We start from the raw sequence: 26,563 nt of genomic DNA on the forward strand, positions 1-26,563 counted from the left end.
CCCTAGTTCAGGTCATCATCACTTTTGCCTGGATTACTATAGTATCTGCAAATTTGTGTCCTCTCTACTCAGCAATTGGAATGATTTTCTAAAATAAAATCTGTTGATATCAATGGCCACATTAAAAGTTCGAACGGCTTCCTACCACCCATAAGATAAAATCCAAAGCCCTTGACATAAATCATAAGGCCTTTCCTGATCTGACCTCTGCCTTGGCTATCATTACACCACAAACTTCCCCTCTCTGTCTCAGCCAAAATTGTTGTCTCAGTTCTTCAAATACATCATGTGTCTCTTGCCTCTATGTTGTTCACATTCTATTCCCGCTGCCTTTTCTATTCTCTTTCCTCTCCTCTACTTAATTCATCTAGCAAAGTCCTAGTCACTCTCCAACACTCTGTTTTGATGTCACTTCCTCTAAGAAGTCTTGCCTGACCCCGACGTTCAGGTTAGATGCCCCTGATTTGTGTTCCTATAGCACATTGCATTTATCTCGTAAAATTGTAATTGACTATTTTCTCATCTGCCCCCGTGAACAGAGTCTAAATTCTGTAAGGGCAACGATCATATTTTGCTTACCCCAAAACATAGTGTTTGGTACCCATCAGTATTCAATAAATATTTGACTGACTGATAATTAACGACTGGTGCTTTCACTGCCCAGGTTCTCTAACACCTGGCTCAACATCCTAGCTTTCAGCACCTTTTTTTTTTTTTTTTTTTTTTGACAGGCAGAGTGGACAGTGAGAGAGAAAGGTCTTCCTTTTGCCGTTAGTTCACCCTCCAGTGGCCGCCGCGGCTGGCGTGCTGCGGCCGGCACACCGCGCTGATCCGATGGCAGGAGCCAGGTACTTCTCCTGGTCTCCCATGGGGTGCAGGACCCAAGCACTTGGGCCATCCTCCACTGCACTCCCTGGCCATAGCAGAGAGCTGGCCTGGAAGAGGGGCAACCGGGTCAGGATCGGTGCCCCGACCGGGACTAGAACCCAGTGTGCCGGCGCCGGAAGGCGGAGGATTAGCCTAGTGAGCCGCGGCGCCGGCCTCAGCACCTGCTTTTGACCTCTTTTCTGGTTTAAGGGATATGTTCTCTTTTATTTATTTATTTTTATTTTTTTGCATACCAGGTAACTTCCAAGAGTCTCAACTCTTTATACTTGTTGTCAGCCCTCTGGTATTCCAATTAGGATGGTAATTCTTTAACCCCCAAAAATAAAAGATATCTGTACAGGTCAACCCTGACCATCACTCCTGCTTGCCTGGAGAGATTCAAATAATAAACAATAAGCTCACGTAATAAGCACCTGCTTTGTACCAATTCCTTATGTACACACACACAGATGAGCATCACTTTATTGGTGAGAAAAATTTCCTTCTGCTCCTATCCAGTAGTTATTCATGATTAGAACCCAAGTCTCTCTTGTCCCAAAGCTTTTTCCACTACATAGTCTTGAAAGTGTTTATGAGGCCAGCACTGTGGCATAGCAGGTAATGCCGCTGCCTGCATGCCAGCATCTCATGTGGCTGCTTCACTCCCAACCCAGCTCTCTGCTATGGCCTGGGAAAGCAGTAGAGGATGGCCCAAGTACTGGGGCCCCTGCACCAGGTGTAGGAGACCCGGAGGAGGCTCCTGGCTTCAGATCAGTGCTACTCCAGCCATTGCAGCTAGTTGCGGAGTGAACCAGCGATGGAAGACCTTTCTATCTCTCTCTGCCTCTCCTTTCTTGTGTGTAACTCTGACTTTCAAACAAACAAATAAATCTTTTTAAAAAAGTATTTATAACCCTTATAGTTATCAGGTTTCTTAGAAAGTATGGGTAATGGTAGAGTACAGGAATAATGAGAGTGGTGAAGTACAATCCTTTGGAAGGAGTATCTGGTAATATCTAATAAACTCAATATGCATCTTTTGATCCAACAATCCCAATCCTACTTCTAAGATTTATCATAAAGATACACCTACAGCAATAGAAAATATATAATGCAACATTGTTTGCAATCACAAAATTTTAGAAACAACCTAAATATATTAAGAGAATGGCTGGATAAACTATAGCAGTGGTTTCAAATATTGTGGTCTCAGGCCATTTTTATATTCATAAGTTATTTTGCTTATGGGGTATCTCTACTGACAAATTAAAGCACAGAAAACCACTAATAGTCTATTTGAAATAATAACAGTGAACACATTATAGGTCAATTTATAACTTATTTAATGAAAAATAACTGTATTTTGCAAAACAAAAAATAGAAAAGTGGTGTTGTTGATTTTGTTTTTGCAAATCTCTTTAAAGTTAGAAAGACTTTGTAGAAGATATTTGGACTCTTATATCTTAATCTTTTGGAATATGTTTAGTTGAAGTAAATTAAAAAACTCTCCTCAAACAGATATGTAGTTGGAAGTGAGGAATATTTTATAGTCATTTCAGATATGTGTGGATTTTCCTTTGATACTGCAGCAAAATTTGACAGTGGTAATTTCTTAAAAGTTAGTTGCAAATATAGACAGTGAAACCTATCAGTCAGTTTTCTGTATTTTGTTACATTAAAACCCATAGGTCTACATTACATTTTAAATGGGTATTTTATCCACCCATGCACCCTTTTGTAACATCATGCATTGATCATTTGAAAAAATACTGGCTCACTGAATTATGCAGATCTTCCAAATGTTGACACATTTCATTATACAACATATAAGGAAAAGAACCACTTCACAACATTTGTTAATATCACCACCCATGTCTTCAGAAAAATTAGAGAAGCTGTCAACTTCCTGGCAATGAACACAAATTTTTGAAAACGCTAATGTCATTTGAAAGCTTGATTTTTGCTACTGGCAACAGACGCTATTGTTTTTCCTTGAAGTGAAAGGCTCACCTTGTTCATTTTCTAGAAAATGCTGGCTAAAATCCCAAGCCTGAATAACCATAGTTTGTCTGTTGTTCTTTAAAGTAAAATGATGCTCAAGAATGTTTTTGTGTGTGTGTATGCTTTCTAGCTCTGTTTACAGAGGCTAGAAGTAATGCCACCAGAACAGCAATGAATACACCTGACACTCAGATCTTTAATACCACTCACCACTAAATGCAGCTACAACTTATACAGGAAATAGGTGACTTCAGGACTAAGGTTGGGCAGGTACAAGGTGAACCTGGAATATATAGTCAGAAAATAAGGGAAATGTTTAAAAATGATGAAAAAAATGATAAAAGAAATAAAAGCCAGTCAAATCTGAAATAATTTGTCTGTCAATATAATGATAGTAATCAGTATGTAATTCATAAAATAAAGTAAAAAATAAGTGAGCTCATCGTGATATCAATAACTTGATAAACGAATAAATAGAGGAGAATGAAGAAGCTCTCTCATACTGTAGGAAGATAAATAAAATACATATATAAGGAATGGTAAAGATGGAATTAGAAAACTATCATTTGTCAATGACTACAGTAATAACTGTTTCAAGTAAGAATCATCAATTAATAATTAAACTTGTGCATAGTCTCAAATAACCTCCTTACAAGATATTTATTAATTACAAAGAGAAAAACAGTTACTTTACAGGGGAGAAACTTGGCAGATACCACACCTTGAGTAAATAAAGTTTCTATCACCATTGATGGGACATAGAGGTAACACATGTCTCCTGATACAGTGCACTGAGAAGAACACAATCAATTCTGTGGTATTCCTGACAGAAATGTAAAATCTGAATCTAACCATGAAGAAACATCAGGCAAACTCAAATTAAGGGATATTTTGCAAAATAAATGGCTCTTGCTCTTCAAAAATATTGAGGTTATAAAAGACAAAGACAAAAATTCTCAGATGAAAGAAAACTAAAGAAACTTGCCAATGAATTATAATGTGCAATCCCATACTAGATCCTGAGCTAGAAAACAAATTACTTTTTCCATAGAGAATATCAGAGGAGAGGCCAGCACTGTGGCACAGTGAGTTAACGTCTTGACCTGAAGTGCTGGCATCCCATATGGGTGCCGGTTCGAGACCCGGCTGCTCCACTTCCGATCCAGCTCTCTGCTATGGCCTGGGAGAGCAGTAGAAGATGGCCCAAGTCCTTGGGCCCCTGCACCCGCGTGGGAGATCCAGAAGAAACTCCTGGCTCCAGGCTTTGGATTGGCACAGCTCTGGCCGCTGTGGCCAATCGGGGAGTGAACCATCAGATGGAAGACCTTCCTCTCTTTCTTTCTCTCTCTCTGCCTCTCCTCTCTTTGTGTAACTCTTTCAAATAAATAAATAAATATTAAAAAAAAAAAAGAATGTCAGAAGAATAAAAACATGAAAGCCAGCCAAAACTTGAATAAAATCAAGATTATAGCATAGTATCAATTGTAAGTTTCTAATTTTGATAAATACACTGTAATATTTGTATTCTTTCTTTAAGGAAACAGACCTAGGGGCCCGCAATGTGGCATATTAGGTTGAGCCACTGTCTGTAGTGCTGGCATCTGGGTGCCCATTGGAGTCCCTGCTGCTCCACTTCTGATCCAGCTCTTTGCTAATGCTCCTGGGAAAGCAGCAGAAGATGGTCCAAGTGCTTGGACTCCTGCATCCATGTGGGAGACCTGGAAGAAGTTCCTGGCTCCTGGCTTTGGCCTGGTTCACTCCTGGCCATTGCAGCCATCTGGGGAGTCAATCAGTGGATGGAAGATCTCTTTCTCTCTCTCTCCCTCCCCCTCTCCCTCTCGTGTCTTTTCCTCCCCCTCTGTAACTCTACCTTTTTTCCCTTTTATTTTTTAAAGATTTATTTTATTTATTTGAAAGAGTTACAGAGAGAGGTAGAGACAGAGAGAAAGGTCATCCATCTGCTGATTGACTCCCCAGATGGCCACAATGGCCAGAGTTGCGCTGATCCGGAGCCAGGAGCTTCTTCTGGGTCTCCCACGTGGGTGCAGGGGCCCAAGGACTTGGGACATCTTCTACTGATATCTCAGGCCCTAGCAGAGAGCTGGATCAGAAATGGAGCAGCCAGGACTAGAACTGGCACCCATATGGGATGTTGGTGCTTCAGGCCAGGGCGTTAACCCGCTGCACCACGGCACCAGCCCCAAATCTACCTTTCAAATACATAAAATGAATCTTTAAAAAAGGCACAAAAAGGACAGGAAAAAAAAAGGAACAGACCAAAAAATATTTAGGAATAAATGGAACAGAAAATAATTCAATTGCCTATGTATCCTTATCTATTTCTCTATGGAGATTGAAGAAAAATACAACAAGAGCAACAGAATGATGAAATGTTGGGCAGGTATTTGGCCTAGTGGTTAAGAGGTCATTTAGACACTTGCATCCCACATCAGAGTGCCTGGGTTTGCTTCTGGCTTTGGCTGTCAATTCTAGCTTCCTGCCAATGCAGATCCTAGGTGGCAGCAGGTGCTGGTTCAAGTGATTGGATCCCTGCCATCCATGTGTGAGACCTGGATTGAGTTCCCAGTTCCTGTCTCAGACTCAACCTGGCCCCAGCCATTCCAGGCATTTAGGAAAGTGAACCAGTAGATTGGAACTCTGTCTCAATCTCTCTGCCTCTCAAACAAAAGGAAAACAAAAAGAAAATGTGGTTAGGTATGGGTAAAAGGTATAGGAGAATTTTTTGGATACTTTTTTTATTTGCAACTTTTGAAAATTAAGATTTATTTATTTGAAAGGCAGAGTTATAGAGAGGAAGAAATAGAAGGTGGGGGAGAAGGGAAGGAGGGAAGAAGGGAGGGAGAGGGAGAGGGAGAGGCAGATGGAGAGAGAGAAATACTGAGATCTTCCATACACTGGTTCACTTCCCAGATGGCCACAATGGCTGGGGCTGGGCCAGGAGCTAGGAGCTTCATCTGGGTCTTAAATCCTGAGCACTTTTCAATGTTATTTAAAATTATTTGAAAGCAATTGTTAATGGATGCTAATTGTTAATATTTCCTTGTGTGGAGGTATTATGATTTACCTAATTTATTTAGGGTTTTCTTCATATTTTTATGTTATAAACGTATAGTAAAACATACAATGAACATTTTTGCATGCATCTTTGTCCACATATTTGTTTACTTCCTTATGCATGATTCCTAGAATGACAATTTCTTTGTTTGCTCCCAAAGTTCCTCTTCAAAGTTTGTTCTGTTTTACTGATTTCTGTCCTGCTTTAGGCCTCATCTGTTTACTAAAAGACTGAATCCTGGATTTGAATCTGGGCAGTGACTGGTGATTGCCAAAGGCTGTGAGTAATCATAGCTGGCAGCAGCAGGCTGGGCTCAGTTCTGGGCTGCACCTGCTTAAAGGGAGTTAATTTTTTGTAGGTCCTAAAAGCTAACGAAAAAAATCATTGAGCATGTGGGATGTAGACTTGCAGCAAGCCTGATGAGGTTCAGTTCAGATTAATGTCCCTGCAGTGTACTTTGGGTGAGATTGGTTCTAGGGACATAGAGAATCAAACAGTGAGCCTGGCCCACAGAGCTCACAGTCTAGGAGGGAAGACATACAAATAAACTGATACTGACACTGCAGTGGTGAGCAGTTATGAATTGGGGAGCACACGGAAAGGAGCATACCTCTGTAAAACAAACAAACAAACAAACAAACAAAAAACCTTTTACATGGTGTATGCTCATATTCTTTCAATCCACCTCCCTTTCCTTCCTTCCTGTTTCCTCAGTTCACATATAATTTATTGAGCACATACCCTAAGACCAAAGGGTGCGGCAGTGGAGTTGGGAGAGGAGTAGGGAAATTTAAACAGCAAGACAGTAGAAGTTATCAGGCTTCATGACTAATTGTCCATGAGAGAGAGACATAAGAGTTAAGAACTCTTATGTCTACCAGAGCTTTTGGCTTGGGCACCTTGGGTGGATGATGGCATCATTCACCTAGCCTGGGAAACAGTTATCTTTTGGGGTGGAAATTTAAAGAACAAATTTTAAAGAGCAAAGAAAAATTTGCTAGGGGTGCTAGACCTTGACTTTATTTGAGGCAATCGTTCTTAGAATATTGGATTTCCACAGGATGTATCTGTTATAAAAATGAAAGTGAGGAGGTCTAACAGGTTGGGAATAACAAGATACTTGGGAGTCACTGGTTAGCGGTGAAAGTCAATGCAAAATTGAAAATGGGGTAATCACATCAGCTGACAGCAGGCTAAGATAGATTAAGATGAAAAAGATTTACAGAAGAGAGCAAAATAGATGAGAGGCATTTCAGGAGCAGAGAGTAAACTGGGTAGGAAAAACCAAAATGATGGAATGAAACTGCAGAAGATGAAAGGATTTAAGGTGGACTACTTACAGCAGGGAGGTGGTGTTGATGATAAAGGCTGCCTCTTTCAGCAACAGAATTTGAATAGAAATGAAGAAAGTGTGAAGCAAGAGGAAATTGGTCCCGGGAACAAATGAATCATCTTCATGTAGTAGCTACACCCTGGGTAGCATGATTATTCATAAACAAATGCAGATTTCCTGTGGTGGTAGTGATCTAGGCTTGGAAAGCACAGTCCTAATGTTAGGTTGCCAAACTGATCTTAATTAAAGGGCCCGTTTCTCTAGATTGAAAATTTTTAGTAACACTAACTTACCTTTACAGCATTTTCTTAATTTAGCTGAAAGGACTGTTAGGGTATCAGATGGCAGACGGAAGGAATTTACTTCCAGCTTTTCCTTAGGTTGGGTGTACTTCACATGTAAAATGGTGGTAGCATAGTACCTAATTCACAGAGTTGTTGTGAGGATGAATCATAGTTTCCCGCTGAGCCCCAGTTTCTCTTGTTATAAAAAGGGGATAGTGATTTTTTTTTGTACTGTGACTCAGAAGTATGTGGCAAAGGCACACTTAGGAATGTACAGGAACAGCTTTCATTGATGAGAAGAAAGCTGCTAGGTTATATTTTCTCCAAAGTGGCTGCTCAATTATTATTTGAATGTCTCCTAAAGACTTTAGTAATTTTCTCATTATGATTTATTATTATTGGGCCATAATCTAAGGTAAGGTGAAATCATCCTATGATGTTTTTGTACAGAAAAATAGACTGGATCTATGTTGACATCTGCTGTGCAACCAAAAGTCATAGAACCCAGTATATCAGGCAGTATTATTCAGTGGAGGGATGTTACATAAATCCTTTAGTGAAATTTAGGGCAATTTCCCCCACCAGGGATGATGAAGACTATTGCAGCCATCTTTTGATAGAAATACACATATATGCAAAAAGCACATGGATATGATCTTGAACCCAAAAAATACTGAGAATTAGGGCATTCTGGAACCAACAAAAATTTGCACTAATATTTATTGAGTATTTTCTACAGGTCAGTTCCTTTATCTCTAACCTTCCCAACAACACCAAGGCAGACAACAGAAAACTGACATTAAAAAATGTTACATAACTTGCTCAGGTCATAAAGCCATAGATGACAGAACTGGAATGGCTAGTATCAGGATCTGACAACAAGGTTTCTGCTCGTTCTAGAATAGTACTCTGAAAAAAATGCTGTATTCGGAAACTTTGGGGACCAGAGGATTTGCAGAATTTCTCTTTGTTTTTGGTTCTGACGCTGGCACCCTAGAGGTTGCGTGAGACATGGGCTATCTGCAGACTCCACTACACAGAAAACAATTTCCTTCCTTCAGAGCCTTACCCAGGATTTGGCTGGGGGTGGGGCTGGGTGGGGTGGGGTTAACGGAGGGTGGTTAGTGAAAGATGGATGGGTCTTTTCTTACCTTTAAGTTGTTTATGAATTTCAGGACAACCCGATGGCTATTTTCTTCTCTTGCTCAGCATTTTTTTTTTTTTTTCCCTACTTTATAGAAGGGGGGAGGAGAGGATGGAGGGGTTGAGGTTTTGGTATCTGTAGGAAATTTCTGTAACGCACTGCACGGTAGATCCAAAAAAGTTAAGGTCAAAGACAATTCCCTCATCTGTTCTGTGAGAGGATTTGTGTGTGTGTTCGGGAAAAAAAAAAAAAAAAAAAAGGTCTGTTCTGGGTCACTCGTCTGTCACGCAGACACCCTGAAGGGACCAGAAGAGATTGCGTGCCCCCTCCCCCCAGGAGAGATGGGACGAGGAGACGTCCTCAGGCTCCCGCTCTCAGGGGCCAGTCCGAGGGACAAGAACGTTCACGTACCTTCCGCAGAGAAGGAAAAGGTGCTGGGGTCTGACGTGGGGGGGGACCGCCAGGGGTTTGTGGGAACCGAGGGGCTTCCGGCTCCCAGGAAGCGTCGTCAGGGGCGAGAGGCGGGCCGCGAGCCGCGGGCGGCGCAGGGAGCGCGGGGCCCCCGCCACCCCCAGGCCGCGCTGCCTCGCGTTCCCTGCCGCTCGTGCCCGGCGTGGCCGCCGCAGTCCCGGCGCCGTAGCCAGACGTGGGGCCCAGGGGGCGCTGTGGCCCAGCGGCGCGGAAGGCTGGAGCGTCCACCGCGACGCCGGAGGCTTCGCCGAGGATCCCCGCCTGCAGCACCTCGGTCGTCCCGCCGCAGCCTTGCGCCCCTGGCCCGGCTCGGCGGCGCTCCGCCGGGGTCTGCGTGGGTGCGGCGGCCCGGGAGCCGATGCGCCTGGGCGGGCACTGGGCCGCAGCAGCAGCAGCAGCGACCACAGCCCCGTCAGGAGTGGGAGGCTTCGCGGTGGCTCCTGGGGCCGCGCCGGTGCCCTCCGGAGGAGGCTTTCGGCTCCGGGACGACCCCCCTGGCCATGCTGAGGCGGTGGTGGCCGCTGTTCGAGGTGAGTCGGGTGCGGCGCGGTGCCGGCTCGCCTGCTGGCCGCCGCCTGTGGGGGCCCTGGCGGCAGCCCTGGGGCCGGGCGGACGGGGCGTCCTGTCGCTGCGGCCGCCTCCCCCACCCCGCAACTCTGGGGCCTCAGCCCTTATTTCTCGCGTCTCCCGGGAGGATGGAGGCCCGTGGGGTGCGACTAGGCCCTGGCGCTGCCGAGAAGCCGTCGCCCCGGCCTCGGTTTCGGTGCGGCCCGGTGTGTGGAGAGAGGCTGGCGGGGGGGGCACGGGCGTCCTTGGGCTTGGCCCGGGCCGGGCGGAGCGCAGCCTCTGAGCCCTGGCCCTGCTTGTACATCCCGGAGGGAGGCGGAGGACGCCTGTTTGCAAACAGCCTCGGCTTCCCCGCGCCCTGCACTCTGTTCTGCAGAGTCCCGGGGGGGAAGGGAGGGAGGGCGGGCAGGGTGAGAACCCGGGTGCAGAAAGTGCGGGGTCCTGAGAGCCCCTGGTGTACCTGGAGTGTCGTTCACGGACAGGACTTGCTTGAGAATAACCTTTTGCGTCTTATTTGAGGTGAAATTTCATCACCTGCTGGTAGCTCATCCCTGCTTTCTTATATTACATCTTGTCTCTAAGGGTAGTCTTCCTTGGAGAAAGCCCTGTACCAGCTTTACAATGCTAAGTTTCCTAGATAAACACTCACAGTTAGAAAAATATCTTTCACAAAAGGTATCCCCCTGCCAAGAGAGAAATATTTTAGCCCTTCTGTCCACGGTACAAAAATGTCCCACCTAAATAGATCTAGAGAATGGGTGGCAAGAGGATTTTAAGTCGTAGTAATTACTCTAATAACAAGTACCTGACGGAATTGGTATCTATTCTACATTTTAGAACGAAAATGATTTGTACTGGTATTAATGTAAAAATATGTGATTAAAGTTTGATACCATAAGTTAGATATTTGGGTGTTTTAGATTTATGATAGATGTAATTACTAGTTATTCTTGTTTTCCTGCTAAGTGTATTAAGATTGTGAGATTTAAAGGTACTTGTAGAACTTTTATAATGATGGAAAACATAAATATGCTTATTGTACAGAATTCAGAAAGTTTAGAAAGATGCTGTGTTGGGCTGTCAATGAATGTTTAATAACTAGGGAGAAATCACCCTTAATCCTTAATCTTACAGATAATACTTTTTGATGGTCAGATTTTAAAATGGGGTTATACTGATGATAATTTATTTGAGAGGCAGACACACAGGCAGAGAGCAAGAGCCAGAGAGAGAGTGAGAGTGCCTGCATGAGAGAGATACCCTCCATTAATTTACTCTCCAAATGCCACCATTGTCTGGGGCTGGGACTGGGGCTTGGTGAAGCTGGTAGCTCAATCTAGGTCTCCCACATGGGTGGCAGGAACCCAATTCTTTGAGCCTTCGCTGTTGGGGCTTCATTAATAGGAAACTGGAATCAGGAGCCCAATCTAAGAATTGAAAACAGGTACTGCTGTGTGTGCTGCAAGTGTCTTAATGGGTGTCCTAAATCACTGATCAGGCTAACTGCTTGCTCCTGATGGTGAGTTTTTCATTTATTATCTCAGTATATTGGGTTCAGAATTGCCAACTGTTGCCATTGCCATTGGTATACTTATGAAAATGTTTCACTAAATTACATGTGAACCATAGATGAATTTGTTCATTAAAATGGGATAATATTTGTAATTACCTAAAAGATCCCTGACTTCACCTTCTGTGCAGCATGAGGAGTCCATTAGGTCTAGGGAGGTTTTTGGGGACCTACTGTGTTAGATGCTGTAGCCTTGTGTAGTTTCTGTCAGATTTTGCTTACATGTTTCTAACTGTAGAAAATTGGCTTTATTACTTTTTTTTTTTTTTTTTGACAGGCAGAGTGGATAGTGAGAGAGAGAGACAGAGAGAAAGGTCTTCCTTTTTGCCGCTGGTTCACCCTCCAATGGCCGCTGCGGCCGGTGCATCTCGCTGATCCGAAGGCAGGAGCCAGGTGCTTCTCCTGGTCTCCCATGCGGGTGCAGGGCCCAAGGACTTGGGCCATCCTCCACTGCCTTCCCGGGCCATAGCAGAGAGCTGGCCTGGAAGAGGGGCAACCGGGATAGAATCCGGTGCCCCGACCGGGACTAGAACCCGGTGTGCCGGCACCGAAAGGTGGAGGATTAGCCTGTTAAGCCACAGCGCCGGCCTATTACTTTTTTTTGTTAGATTTATGTAGTTCTTTAAAATTCTCATTCAGTTTTCACATGTACCTGAACAGACCAACATTTGAATCAGTTGGGAGTGCTTAAAATACGCAGATTCCAAGGTAGGCATTTGGCCTCATGGTTAAGCTTCCAGTTGAGACGCTCCCATCCCATATCAGAGTGCCTGGACTTGAGTTCTGGGTTTGCTTCTGATGTCAGCTTTTTGCACATGTGCACCCTGAGAAGCAGCCTGTGCTAGCACATGTACTTGGGCCCATGCCACCTACGTGGGAGAACTGGATTGAGTTCTGGTTCCTGGATTTGGCCTGGCCCAGCCCAGCTGATGTGGGCTTTTGAGGAGTGAATAAGCTGATGGGAGCTCTCTCTCTCAAAATTTAAAAAACACATATATTAAAAAACACATGCTTGCTGGCGCCGCAGCTCAACAGGCTAATCCTCCACCTTGCGGCGCAGGCACACCGGGTTCTAGTCCCGGTTGGGGTGCCAGTTCTGTCCCGGTTGCCCCTCTTCCAGGCCAGCTCTCTGCTGTGGCCAGGGAGTGCAGTGGAGGATGGCCCAAGTGCTTGGGCCCTGCACCCGCATGGGAGACCAGGAGAAGCACCTGGCTCCTGCCATCGGATTAGCGTGGTGCGCCGGCCGCAGCGCACCAACTGCGGCGGCCATTGGAGGGTGAACCAACGGCAAAGGAAGACCTTTCTCTGTCTCTCTCTCTCACTGTCCACTCTGCCTGTCAAAAAAAAAAAAAAAAAAAAAAAAACCAAAAACAAAAACCACATGCAGATTCCTGGCCTTTTGAATCAGAATTCTAGGGATGATGATGGCCCAAAGATGTTTATTTTTTATCATATTCCCAATTCTTAGTTCTAGTAGTTTGAGAACCACTGCTATAATAACTTGAAAGTTAACTAACTTTGCAGAGCTGAATGTGTCTGTTTTCTAGAAAAGCTATAGCCATTTCTCATAGCAACAGTAAATGATGTTATACTGTTAGAAAAATATTTTGAGGGACAGCTGTCAACATTTATTGGGAGGCTTCTGTGATATTCTGTGGTGTTAAAGGATACCTGGCCAGTTGGCTTTTTTTTTTTAAAGATTTATTTATTTGAGAGGCAGAGAGAGAGAGAATGAGAATCCTCTGTCCACTGGTTCACTCCCCAAATGGCCATAGTACTTGGACCGCCTTCCACTGCTTTCCCAGGTGCACTGTCAAGGAGCTGGGTTGGAAGTGGAGCAGCCGGGCCATATGGGATGGCAGCACCACAAGTGGCGGCTTTACTTGCTATCCCATAGTGCTGACCCTGCCAGTTGGCTTTTAATGGACCCAATGCCAATGTCTGTGCAAACTGTAGAAAGTTGTTTAACTTACCTTGCAAGATCTTTAGGTTCTAAAAATGTATTGTGATCTGTAAAAGGTTTTTGTAAAATTTCAGCTATGAAGTGCCTGTCTTAGGTGTACTGGGAAACAAAAATGACGAAGGATTCTGCTAGCAATTAGCTAATTGTGGAAGCAGGACAAGTATAATTAACTGTTACAGGGCAGGGTCAGACAAATGTTGTAATTTGGTGGAACACGCTAGACCTCTGTTTAAGGCTTCTATGTCTCATCCAGGATCTTGCTCTTTAAGAACATTGATGATAATTTTTTTCTTAAAGATTCTTTTTACTTATTTGAAAGGCAGAGTTACAGAGAGGCAGAGGCAGAGGCAGAGAGAGAGAGAGGTGTCTTCCATCCACTGGTTCACTCCCCAGGTGGCTGAAATGGCCGGAGCTGTCCCTCTCCGAAGCTGGGAGCCAGGAGCTGCTTCAGGGTCTCCCATGTGAGTGCAGGGGCTGAGGGCTTGAGCCATCTTCTGCTTTCCCAGGTCATTGCAGAGAGCTGGATTGGAAATGGAGCAGCTGGGAATTGAACTGGCACCCATATGGGATGCCGGCATTCAGGCGGCAGCTTTACCTGCTACGCCACAGCACTGGTCCCTTTTTTTCTTTTTTTTTTTTTAAGATAATTTTTTTATGTGGGTATTTCTTTATCTTTTAATTCCTGATCCAGTGTCTTCTTTGAGGAAATAATCGTGTATGTTGCCTGGTAAGAGTTTTATATTAACTTCTTTAGAAAGGCAGAGTGAGCAGGGATGATCCCATTCCTTCCTCTGTTGCTAAGATACCACTGTTCATTCCATTCAGTAAACTTTTATTTGGCACTTGTTATGTGCTGGCTGTAGAATGACTGCAAGACACAAAGCTTGTTTAAAACATAATTGCCTAAATTTTAGTTTAAGTTCTTATGTCCCTAAAGGGGTGGGGATTGTGTTTGTGTGTATGTTAGTTGCATGACATAGTACCAAGTATGGGCCAAGATGTGGGCAGGAATTCTAGTACACCTCATAGAGCAATGTGGCATTTAGATTCTGAGTTTCTTTTTATGTACTGTTGGAGCAACATTTCTCCTCCCAGGGAGGTAGAACAGGTTCCTGAGATAAAAGTAATGAAAAACAATTGGCTCATTGTCATATAGATGCTCAGTAAATGCTCAATTCCATTCTTCCTTTTGGGGAAAACAAAAATAAAGACCAGGAATTGAAATTTCTGTGTGAATTAAAACTTGATAGTTTTCCACTTTTTTTTTAAAAACAAATACATCTACTTTTAGAATTCTTGACTTTATTTTTTTTAAACTTTTATTTAGTAAATATAAATTTCCAAAGTACAGTTTATGGATTACAATGGCTTTTCCTCCCCCATAACTTCCCTCCCACCCACAACCCTCCCATCTCCCGCTTCCTCTCCCATTCCATTCACATCAAGATTCATTTTCAATTATCTTTATATACAGAAGATCAATTTAGTATACATTAAGTAAAGATTTCATCAGTTTGCACCCACACAGAACATAAAGTGTAAAATACTGTATGAGTACTAGTTATAGCATTAATTCACATTGAACAACACATTAAGGACAGAGATCCTACATGAGGAGTAAGTACACAGTGACTCCTGTTGTTGACTTAACAATTTGACACTCTTGTTTATGGCATCAGTAATCTCCCTAGGCTCTAGTCATGAGTTGCCAAGGCTGTGGAAGCCTTTTGAGTTTGCCGACTGTGATCATATTTAGACAAGGTCATGGTCAAAGTGGAAGTTCTCTCCTCCCTTCAGAGAAAGGTATCTCTTTCTTTGATGGCCCGTTCTTTCTGCTGGGATCTCACTCACAGAGATCTTTCATTTAGGTCCTTCTTTGAATTCTTGACTTTATTTTTTAAAGATTTATTTTATTTATTTGAAAGGCAGACAGAAAGTGATCTTCCATCTCCTGGTTCACTTCCCAAATGGCTGTGTCATTTGGGGTTGGGCTGGGCCAAAGCTAGGAGCCAGGAACTCCATCTGGATCTTCCAGGTGGGTGACAGGGGCCCATGTACTTGGGCATCTTCTGTTGCCTTCCTTGGTGCATTAACGGGGCTGGATCGGAAGCAGAGCATCCCTGACTCAAACTAGCGATCTTGTATGGGATTCGACCATTGAAGTTGGTGACTTAACCCAGTGTGCCACAACATTGGCCCCCATTTGATATTTTTAAAAGAAAACAATTTTAGGGGCGGGTATTGTGACATAGCTGGTAAAGCTACCGCCTGCAATGCCAGAATCCCATATATGTGCCAGTTTGAGTCCTAGCTGCTCCACTTCTGATCCAACTTCCTATAAATGGCCTGGGAAACCAGTGGAGGATGGTTCAAGTGTTTGAGCCCCTGCATCCATATGGGAAACCTGGAGGAAGCTCCTGGTTCCTGGCTTTGGCCTGTCCCAGCTTGACTTGCAGCCATTTGGGGAGTGAACCAGCTGATGGAAGTCTCTCTGTCTCTCTCTCTCTCTCTCTCTCTAACTTTCAAATAAATAAATCTTAAAAAAGAAAACAATTTTAATCCTGACTTCATTTTTATTTTTGAAAGCTTTTATTTAATAAAATAAAATATAATTTTCATAGGTACAGCTTTTTTATACCTGCCCTCCCACCCCTACTCCCATACCACCTCCTATTCCCTCTCCCATCCCATTTTCCATTAAGATTCATTTTTAATTATCTTTATATACAGAAGATCAACTCAATACTAAGTAAAGATTTCATCAGTTCGCACCCACACAGACATACAAAGTATAAAGTACTGCATGAAGACAAGTTTTACCGTTAATTCTCATAGTACAACGCATTAAGGACAGAGGTCCTACATGGGGAGCAAGTACACAGTGATTTAACAATTGACACTCTTATTTATGACGTCAGTGATCACCCGAGGCTCTTGTCATGAGCTGCCTAGGCTATGGAAGCCTTTTGAGTCCACAAACGCCATCAGTATTTAGACAGAGCCATAAGCAAAGTGGAAGTTCTCTTCTCCCTTCAGAGAAAAGTACATCCTTCTTTGATGGTGCCTTCTTTCCACTGGGATTTCACTCAGAGATCCTTCGTGTAGATCATTTTTTGCCAGAGTGTCTTGGCTTTCCATGCCTGAAATGCTCTCATGGGCTTTTCAGCCAGATCTGAATGCCTTAAGGGCTGTTTCTGAGGTCAGAGTGCTATCCAGGGCATTTCTGACTTCATTTTTAGCTAATAAATTAGTAGTCTCTGTTTATAGGGTACACTTGTTGCACATTATTTATTTGCAGAGTTTTACATTGTTCTTTAATTTTTCTTGTGTGTACCTGACTTACATTATGTAGAGCACTATTATTATATAATAATCACATCGCTTCTTGGCCTTTTGGCTAAGATCAAGTGTATAATAATCACTGGAAAACATACAATTACAAATGTTAAATAAAATAGTTCATATACTATTTTTTTTTTTTTTTTGGACAGGCAGAGTGGACAGTGAGAGAGAGAGAGAAATGTCTTCCTTTGCCATTGGTTCACCCTCCAATGGCGCACCGCGCTGATCCGAAGGCAGGAGCCAGGTGCTTATCCTGGTCTCCCATGGGGTGTAGGGCCCAAGCACTTGGGCCATCCTGCACTGCACTCCCCAGGCCATAGCAGAGAGCTGGCCTGAAAGAGGGGCAACCGGGACAGAATCCGGTGCCCTGACCGGGACTAGAACCTGGTGTGCCGGTGCCACAGGCAGAGGATTAGCCTGTTGTGAGCCACGGCACTGGCCATTTATATACTTTTAAAACCATGATGTCACTTTATTAAGCTTAAGAACTGAAGAATTTTTAAAACAGACTTTTCCTTATGAACTACAATAGTAGATAAGATCTAAATTTTATAGCTGTCAAATATAAGTTCCAGTCTTTTTTAATGATTTATTATGTATTTGAAAGAGTTATAGAGAAAAAGGGAAAGACAGAGAAATAGGTCTTCCATCTGCTGGTTTATTTCCCAGATGAGTGCAACAGCTCGGGATAGGCTAGACTGAAGCCAGAAGCTTCATCTATGTTTCCCCATGTGGGTGGCAGGGCCCAAGTACTTGGGCCATTTTCCACTGCTTTTCACAGGCCATCAGCAGGGAGCTGGATCAGAAGTGGAACAACTGGAACTCGAATTAGCGCCTGTATGGGATGCAGGCATCTCAGGCAACTTTACCCACTATGCTATACACTGGCCTCCAGGTTCCAGTCTTGAAACCTGTAGGACCTTGGACAAGTTTCTTAACTCCTTTATGCCTCAATTTATTCTCCCATAAAGTAAAGCTGATAATACCACACTGTAGGATTATTGTGGAGGATTAAATGATACAATATGTAAATCAGAGCTATAGTTCAGTTTTGTGAATCCTGGTAAAAATAAGTGTTGCTCTGGAAGTAGAAAATATATTTTTTTCACTTGGGTTTTGAAAGAGCTTGAACGATCATTATTTACACATTTTACTACTAAGAAATAAAATTAGCATGATCAGTTTTTAAGTGTTACAGATTGCTAAATTAAGGATGGACCAAGGTACAAGTAGAATTAGTATTTTAATTGTATAGTTAGTAAAATACCTTATGCCTTTATCATAGTAAATTTATCTAATAAAATAACTTGCAAATGCTATATATAAAATATTTTCTATTTTAAAAATTAACTTTAAATTTTTTTCTTCTAAATTACTATAAGCCTATTTACAGAACTGAACTATAGGAAAAGTTAGAAAAATATGTAATGCTTTTGTACTTTGACTTTTTGAAAGCTTTTATAAAATAAGGTAAAGATAAAAAAAACTTGGGGCCAGCTTTGTGATGTAGTGGGTTAGGCTGCTGCCTGTGATGCCGGCATGTTCAAGTCCTAGCTGCTCCACTTATGATCCAAGTCCCTGCTAATGTGCCTGGAAAACAGAAGATGATAGCCCAAGTCTCTGGGTCCCTGCACCCATATGAGAGACCCTGGTGAAGCTCTTGGCTCTTGGCTTCAGCCTGGCCTAGTCTCGGCTATTGTAGCCATCGTGGGAGTGAACCAGTGGATAGAAAATCTCTCTCTCTCTGTGTCTCTCCCTCTATCTAGCTCTGTGTTTCAAATAAAATTGACTAATAAAAAAAAAAATCTCTGTGGACACTTTGAAATCAAGAAAAAGTCATTGAGTTCATTTTGGGTGACGTTAGAGAACTTAATACAATACACATTGATGGGAATCTTGAGGCATTTGGATTTTATATTACAGAATTGCAAAAAAAATTATTTCTCTAAATCATTTTTAAGTTTAGAAATCCTTATACCATCTTAACCTTTTAGCTATAATATTTTTTAATTTATAGTGATTAATTATCTTATTTTTAAATTTACTTATTTGAAAGGCAAAGGGAGAGATCTCTCAGGGGCTCTAATCTGTTGATTCATTCCCCAGATGCCTGTAATCATTGGGACTTGGCCAGGCCAAAGCCATGAGCCAGGAATTCAATTCAGATCTCTCACATGGGTGGCAGGGACCCAACTACTTGAATGATCACCTGCCACCTCCCAGGATTGCATCAATGGGAAACCAGAATAAGAAGCAAAATCAGGACTGGAACCTAGGCACTCTGATATGAGATACAGGCATTCCAACCAGCATCTTAAGCATTAGGCCAAACACTTGTACCTTTCTCATTTTGTTTATGATAATATATTTTTAAGGTTCATGTTTATCTTGTTCTCTTGCATTAAAAAATACAGTGTAAGTCTATACCCTAGATTTTTTTTAAAGATTTATTTATGTATTTGAAAGTCAGAGTTACACAGAGAAGGAGAGGCAGAGAGAGAGAGAGATCTTCATCTGCTGGTTTACTCTCCAACTGGCCGCAACAGCAGGGGCTGCGCATTCAAAGCCAGGAGCCTCTATTGGATCTTCCCCATGGGTACAGGGGCCTAAGGAGCCAGGCCTTCCTCCAGTGCCCTCCCATGCCACAGCAGAGAGCTAGAATGGAAGTGGAGCAGCTGGGACTCAAACAGGTGCTCATACCAGATGCTAGCACCACAGGTGGTGGCCTTACCCGCCACACCACAGCGCTGGCCCCAATACCTTAGATTTTTAAATATTAAATTCAACTTAAATGAAATTGTATTATTTTTTAAGAGAAGGAGCCTTAGAAAATAAGGCCTAAGGAAATAGTGACATGCATCTATAATTTTTCATTAGTTAGTTAATGGATAATTTGTATATATTCAGTTCTGGGTTCTTCTGGCAGCTTGGTACCATATTAACTGTAGAGAGGGTTTAAAATATAAAGTGAGTAGCACATATATTAGATATAGGTTATTAAGTAAGGCTCCAATTTTAAATTTTATTTATTTTTTTAAAGATTTATTTTATTTATTTGAAAGAGTTACAGAGAGAGGTAGAGACAGAGAGAGAGGTCTTCCATCAGCTGGTTCACTCCCTGGATGGCCGCAATGGCCAGAGCTGCGCCTATCCGAAGCCAAGAGCCAGGAGCTTCTGGGTCTCCCATGTGGGTGCAGGAGCTCAAGGACTTGGCCCATCTTCTGCTTTCCCAGGCCATAGCAGAGAGCTGGATCAGAAGAGGAGCAGCTGGGACTAGAACTGGCACCCATATGGGATGCTAGTGCTTCAGGCCAGGGCGTTAACCTGCTGTGCCACAGTGCCAGCCCCTATTAGTTCTTTTTATTTACTTGGAAGTCAGAGAGAGAGAGAGAGAGAGAGAGAGAGAGAGAGAGAGAGAGAGAGAGAGAGAGAGAAGGAGAAAGAGAGAAACATGTATCCTATCTGCTGGTTCACTTACAAGATGTCCTCAATAGCTGGGGCTGGGCCAGTCTGAAGCCAGAAGCTGGGGTCGCAATCTCAGTCTCCCACATGGAAATCAAGGACCCAACCCCTCTAGGAACCACTTGCTGCTTCCTGGGGTGCTCACCAGCAAGAAACCAAAATTGGGAGTTGAGCTGGGACCTGAACCCAGGCATACTGATATGGCATGTGGGCATCCCAAATTGTGTCTTATGGTATACAATTCAATGGCTTTGAATATATTTACAGAGTTGTGGAAATATCAGTATCTAATTTTAGAACATTTTCATTACTCCTAAAAGGAACCTATACCTATTAGCTACCCCTAGTATCTTTTTTTTTTTTTTTTTTGACAGGCAGAGTGGATAGTGAGAGAGAGAGACAGAGAGGAAGGTCTTCCTTTTTGCCGTTTGTTCACCCTCCAATGGCTGCTGTGGCCGGCTCATCGCGCTGATCCGAAGCCAGGAGCCAGGTGCTTCTCCTGGTCTCCCATGCAGGTGCAGGGCCCAAGGACTTGGGCCATCCTCCACTGCCTTCCCGGGCCATAGCAGAGAGCTGGCCTGGAAGAGGGGCAACTGGGATAGAATCCGGTGCTCCGACCGGGACTAGAACCCGGTGTGCCGGCGCCGAAAGGTGGAGGATTAGCCTGTTAAGCCACGGTGCCGGCCCTACCCCCAGTATCTTAATGGTCCTACTCTGTGTCATCCACTAATGTACTTTTAGACCTCTGTTGATTTGTCCATCTGTTATGGACATTTCATATGAATAAATCATACAGATGTGACTGGTTTGTTCACCTAGCATAATGATTTTAGGATTCAAATCCTATGTCAGTACTTTTTCTTTAAAAAAAAGATTCATTTTATTTATTTGAAAGGTAGAGTTACAGAGGGTGAGAGAGAGATATCATTCTTCCGCTGGTTCACACCCCAGGTGGCTGCAGTGGCCACGGCTGTGCCTTGCCAAATCCAGGAGTCAGGAACTTCTTCCAGGTCTTTCACATGGGTGCAGGGGCCCAAGTACTTGGGCCATCTTCTGCTCATTAGCAAGAGCTGGATAGGAAGTAGAGCAGCTGGGACTCAAACCAGAGTGCCCATATAGGATGCTGGTACTGCAGGTGGCAGCTTAACCCACTATGCCACAATCCCGGCCCCTCTTCATTTCTTTTTATTGCCAAATAATATTCCATTGTGTGGGTATATACCATGTTTTGGATTGTTTTTACTTTTTGGCTATTAGGAATAATGTTATGAACATTCATGTATGAATTATTGTGTGGCCATTTTTTTTTTTCATTTATCTTGGGAATACAAATGGGTGAAACTGCTGGTCAAATGGTAATTCTATATTTAACTTTTTGAGGAACTGCCAGACTGTTTTACAAAGAAGCTGTACTTTTTACATTATTATCAGCAGTAAATGAGGGCTCCAGTTTCTTCACACTCTCACCAATACTTATTATTGTCTATCTTTTTTTTTTATTATAATCATCCTGGTGAATGTGAAGTGGTGTGATAAGGATATATCTGAAATTTATAACTTTATTTACAGTCATTAGGCAAATTGTTGAAGTTCTTACTTGCAGATACGTTGCCAGATTCTTTGATAAAGAGTGTTTTTGGTTTCAGAATAAAAGCTGTGAACCTTCTAGTTTCCTTTTTAGTAAACAGTGAACTCTGTGGGTGGAACTGGTTAACCACATTGCTGGTTAACCTCATTGGTGATGTGAATGGTGGTTTGGGGACTTGAACTATATAAAAGACCATCAAGAGCCTGCCTCCCTCCCTCCCTTCCTTCTTCTTTTCCTTCCTTCCTCCTTCCCTCCCTGCCTCGATCCCTCTTTTCCCTCCTTCCCTCCTTTTTTTTTTTTTTTTTTTTTGACAGGCAGAGTGGATAGTGAGAGAGACAGACAGACAGAAAGGTCTTCCTTTGCCGTTGGTTCACCCTCCAATGGCCGCCGCGGCTGGCGCGCTGCGGCCGGAGCACCGCGCTGATCCGATGGCAGGAGCCAGGTGCCTATCCTGGTCTCCCATGGGGTGCAGGGCCCAAGCACTTGGGCCATCCTCCACTGCACTCCCTGGCCACAGCAGAGAGCTGGCCTGGAAGAGGGGCAACCGGGACAGGATCGGTGCCCCGACCGGGACTAGAACCCGGTGTGCCGGCGCCGCTAGGATTAGCCTAGTGATCCGCGGCGCCGGCCCCTCCTTCCCTCCTTTTTAGATTTATTTATTTATTTGAAAGGCAGACTTACAGAGAGGCAGAGAGAGAGAGAGAGAGAGAGAGAGAGAGAGAGAGAGAGAGAGAGAGAGAGAGACACGTCTTCCATCCATTGGTTCACTCCCCATATGGCTGAAACTGCCGGAGCTGGGCGGATCTGAAGCCAGGAGCTTCCTCTGGATCCTGCACAGGGGTGCAGGGGCCCAAGGACTTAGGCCATTTTCTACTACTTTCCTGGGCAATAGCAGAGAGCTAGATCGGAAGTGGAGCAGCAGTGACTCGCCCACATGCAATGCTGGCACTACAAGCGGTGACTTTATACACTGTGCCATGGTGCCAGCCACAAGAGTATTTTTTTTTTTTTTTAATTCGACAGGTAGAATTATAGACAGTGAGAGAGAGAGAGAGAGACGAGAGAAAGGTCTTTCTTCTGATGGTTCACTCCCCAAATGGCTGCCATGGCCGGCGCTGCGCCGATCTGAAGCCAGGAGCCAGGTGCCTCTTCCTGGTCTCCCATGCAGGTGCAGGAGCCCAAGCACTTGGGCCATCCTCCACTGCCCTCCCGGGCCACGGCGGAGAGCTGGACTGGAAGAGGAGCAACTGGGATGCCGTTGCTGCAGGTGGAGGATTAACCAAGTGAGCCACGGCGCCGGCCCCCAAGAGTATTTCTTAAAAAAAGGCAATTAGGCCGGCGCCGCGGCTCAGTAGGCTAATCCTCCGCCTTGCGGCGCCGGCACACCGGGTTCGAGTCCCGGTCGGGGCACCGATCCTGTCCCGGTTGCCCCTCTTCCAGGCCAGCTCTCTGCTGTGGCAAGGGAGTGCAGTGGAGGATGGCCCAAGTGCTTGGGCCCTGCACCCCATGGGAGACCAGGAGAAGCACCTGGCTCCTGCCACCGGATCAGCGCGGTGCGCCGGCCGCAGCGCGCCAGCCGCGGCGGCCATTGGAGGGTGAACCAACGGCAAAAGGAAGACCTTTCTCTCTGTCTCTCTCTCTCACTGTCCACTCTGCCTGTCAAAAATAAAAATTAAAAAAAAAAAAAGGCAATTATAAGGGCTGGTGCAGCGGGTTCCATATGGGCGCCGATTCAAGTCCTAGATGCTCACTTCTGATCCAGTTCCACAAGCTAATACTCTTGTGGAAGCCGTGGAAGATGGCCAAAGTCCTTGGACTCCTGAACCCATGTGGGAGACTCAGAGGAAGCTGCTGGCTTAAGCCTGGCTCAGCCCTGGCCATTGTGGCCATCTGGGGAGTGAACCAGTGGATGGAAGATCTTTCTCTTTGTCTCTCCCTCTCTGTAATTTGACTTTCAAATAAATAAATAAACCTTAAAAAGGGCAATTTTAAGCTCTAGGTTTAGTTTTTCTTTAACTCTTCTAAAACATTTCTAAAAATTTAGACTCCAGATGCATATGAACCATTCCTAAGCACTCAGGTCTGACAGATTTTAAGGACTGCATTATGTCTCAATAATACATAATTTAAAATAAGTACAGGTTAGCCATTTCTTTTTTCTTCTTATTCTTTGTTCTTACATGTAGGATATTACTCTGTTTTTTGTTCTTTACTCAAGGTCTTAAAGCTTTCCTATGAGATTTTGTAGGATATAGTTCAAAATCCATGATAATAACTTGCTAATGTTTCCAGTTTTTCAAACCAGACAGGAAATACTGCAGGGAACCATTGTTTCAGTAAACAAAGTACACATTTTGGCCTTCATTCTGCATAAAGTGGATCACCCCCTTGAAATTAAGATCACTTTTAGAACATACAATGCTGAGTTTGAATTGAGCTAAAAGTCTTGCCTGATTTGTTTTACAGTTGCTTTGGATGCCATAATTTCCATATAAAGCTACAAAAATAGCAGTTCTAGAACCTTTTCTATAGAACTAATGAAGAGGTTTATGCTTCTGTTTGTAATATGATTTGATTCCTTTCTGACCTTTCATAGTTAAGGTTTGGGTATTTTATCTGCCAAAATTTATTTTATTAAAATGAAGAAAGAATAAATGGTACATGCTTTTATTAGTACTTCATTGTACAGCATAGTCTATCTCAGCATTATATTTATTAAAAGAAATTGGGGGGCAGGTTTGGCAAAGCTGTTAAGATGCTGCTTGGGACACCTGCATCCCATTTTGGAATGTCTGGGTTTGAATCCTGGCTTCTCTCCGGATTCCAGCTTCCTGCCAATGTGTATTCTGGGCGGCAGCATTCTCAAGTTGTTGAGTCCCTGTCACCAGTGTGGGAGAGCTGGTTTGAATTTCTGGCCTCCAATTTTGGCCTGCTCCAGCCCAGCTATTGTGGTATTTGGGGAGTGACCAGCAGTTGAGAGATCTCTCTCTCTATTTTGGCTCTCTGCCATTCAAAAAATTTTTTAAAAAATTGAGCAAGCAGTATCAAAATTTCGTGAAGACATTCTGTCAGGATTTATATAATCTATAGTTTCTGTTTTTCATTTTTAATTGAAAAAACAGCCCCTAATATGTAATTTAAATAAAATTATTTGCCAGTTCCAGAAAATCCTGAAAACTTCAGCATACACTATATGGAACTTTTTGTGATTCTGGTGATGTAACTGCTGACCAGAGTATTTAAAAAAAATATTTATTTTCTTTTTATATGAAAGGTAGAGAGAGAGAAAGAGATCTTCCCATCTGTTGGTTTACTCCCTAAATGCCTGCAGCATCTGGGACTGGGCCAGTCCTAAACTTGGAACCAGAGACTCAATTTGGGTCTGCTCCATGGGTGGCAGGGACCCAAGTACTTCACCATCACCTGTATGCATTACTTAAAACCTGGATTAGAAGCATAGCCGGGACTCAAGCTCATGCACTCCTGTATGGAATGTGGGAACCTAAACGCACCTTAACTGCTGTGACACTGTCTCCTTTCTTTTTAGTAGCTGAAATGAATTGCTTTTGTGGTTATTGTGAGGCTACTCTTGGAAATTTCTGCTCAGTGTCTAAAAAAATGAGCTATAAATTCTTTAACCTGGCATACAGCCCTTGATGATTTGTTTCCAACCTGATCATTCCTCACTTTCTTTTTTGCAACCTTCCAAGATTCCACGTTAATAAAGTTTTCCTTAATTTGTTTACCTTGTATTACTTGTGTAATATAAAAGCTTTACCAATGGTGTGCTATCTTTCTGTTAGGTGTTTCATGTATGTTATTTCTAATACTTACAGTGGCCTTGTAACATTCATAGTTTTTTTTTTTTTTTTTTTTGACAGGCAGAGTGGACAGTGAGAGAGAGAGACAGAGAGAAAGGTCTTCCTTTTGCCGTTGGTTCACCCTCCAATGGCCGCCGCGGTAGCGCACCGCGCTGTTCCGATGGCAGGAGCCAGGTGCTTCTCCTGGTCTCCCATGGGGTGCAGGACCCAAGGACTTGGGCCATCCTCCACTGCACTCCCTAGCCACAGCAGAGAGCTGGCCTGGAAGAGGGGCAACCGGGACAGGATCGGTGCCCCGACCGGGACTAGAACCCGGTGTGCCGGCGCCGCAAGGCGGAGGATTAGCCTAGTGAGCCGCGGCGCCGGCCTCATAGTATTTTTTTGACAGGTAGAGTTATAGACAGTGAGAGAGAGAGAAAGTTCTTCCTTCCATTAGTTCACTCCCCAAATGGCTGCCACAGCCAGCGCTGCGCCAATCTGAAGCCAGGAGCCAGGTGCCTCTTCCTGGTCTCCCATGCAGGTGCAGGAGCCCAAGCACTTGGGCCATCCTCCACTGCCCTTCCGGGCCACGGCGGAGAGCTGGACTGGAAGAGGAGCAACCGGGACTAGAACCTCGCTCCCAAATGGGATGCTGTTGCCGCAGGCGGAGGTTAACCAAGTGAGCCATGGCGCCGGCCCTGACATTCATAGTATTACACATGATTTATAGATGAAGGAACTGAAGCTTGGAGAAGCTTCATTGATTTTCCTAAGTCTGCATCCATGATTTTACTCCATGTACAACGTCCACATTCTTTTTTCTTTTTATTTAATTTTCAAAAAATCTCTCTCTCTCTCTCTCTCTCTCTCTATTTGAAAAACAGAGTTACAGAGAGACAGGCAGATACAGAGAGGAAGAGATCTTCTGTCTGCTGGTTCACTTCCTAAATGGCCACAACAGCCAGGAGTGGTCCAGGCTGAAATCAGGAACCCAGAACTCCATCTGGGTTTCCAGCATGGGTGCAGGGGCTCCCAAGCAGTTGGACCACCTTCCACTGCTTTCTAGGCATATTTAACAAGGAGCTGGGGGCTGGT

The 26,563-nt window shown here is 43.8% G+C and overlaps 1 protein-coding gene and 1 pseudogene across 2 annotated transcripts in view; both read left to right on the forward strand.

Moving 5' to 3' along the window:
- Positions 1 to 9,532: 9,532 nt before the first annotated feature.
- ZFYVE9 (zinc finger FYVE-type containing 9) overlaps positions 9,533 to 26,563 on the forward strand; it is a 217,359-nt gene continuing 200,328 nt past the window's right edge. For both annotated transcript variants that reach the window (XM_062191321.1, XM_062191324.1), the window contains exon 1: positions 9,533 to 9,706. The gene's annotated coding sequence lies outside the window, so the exon portion shown is untranslated. The remainder of the gene's footprint in view (positions 9,707 to 26,563) is intronic.
- LOC133761224 (U2 spliceosomal RNA) lies at positions 16,654 to 16,822 on the forward strand (annotated as a pseudogene).

The sequence above is a fragment of the Lepus europaeus genome, chromosome 5 (assembly GCF_033115175.1).
Source record: "Lepus europaeus isolate LE1 chromosome 5, mLepTim1.pri, whole genome shotgun sequence".
NCBI classification, from domain to species: domain Eukaryota; kingdom Metazoa; phylum Chordata; class Mammalia; order Lagomorpha; family Leporidae; genus Lepus; species Lepus europaeus.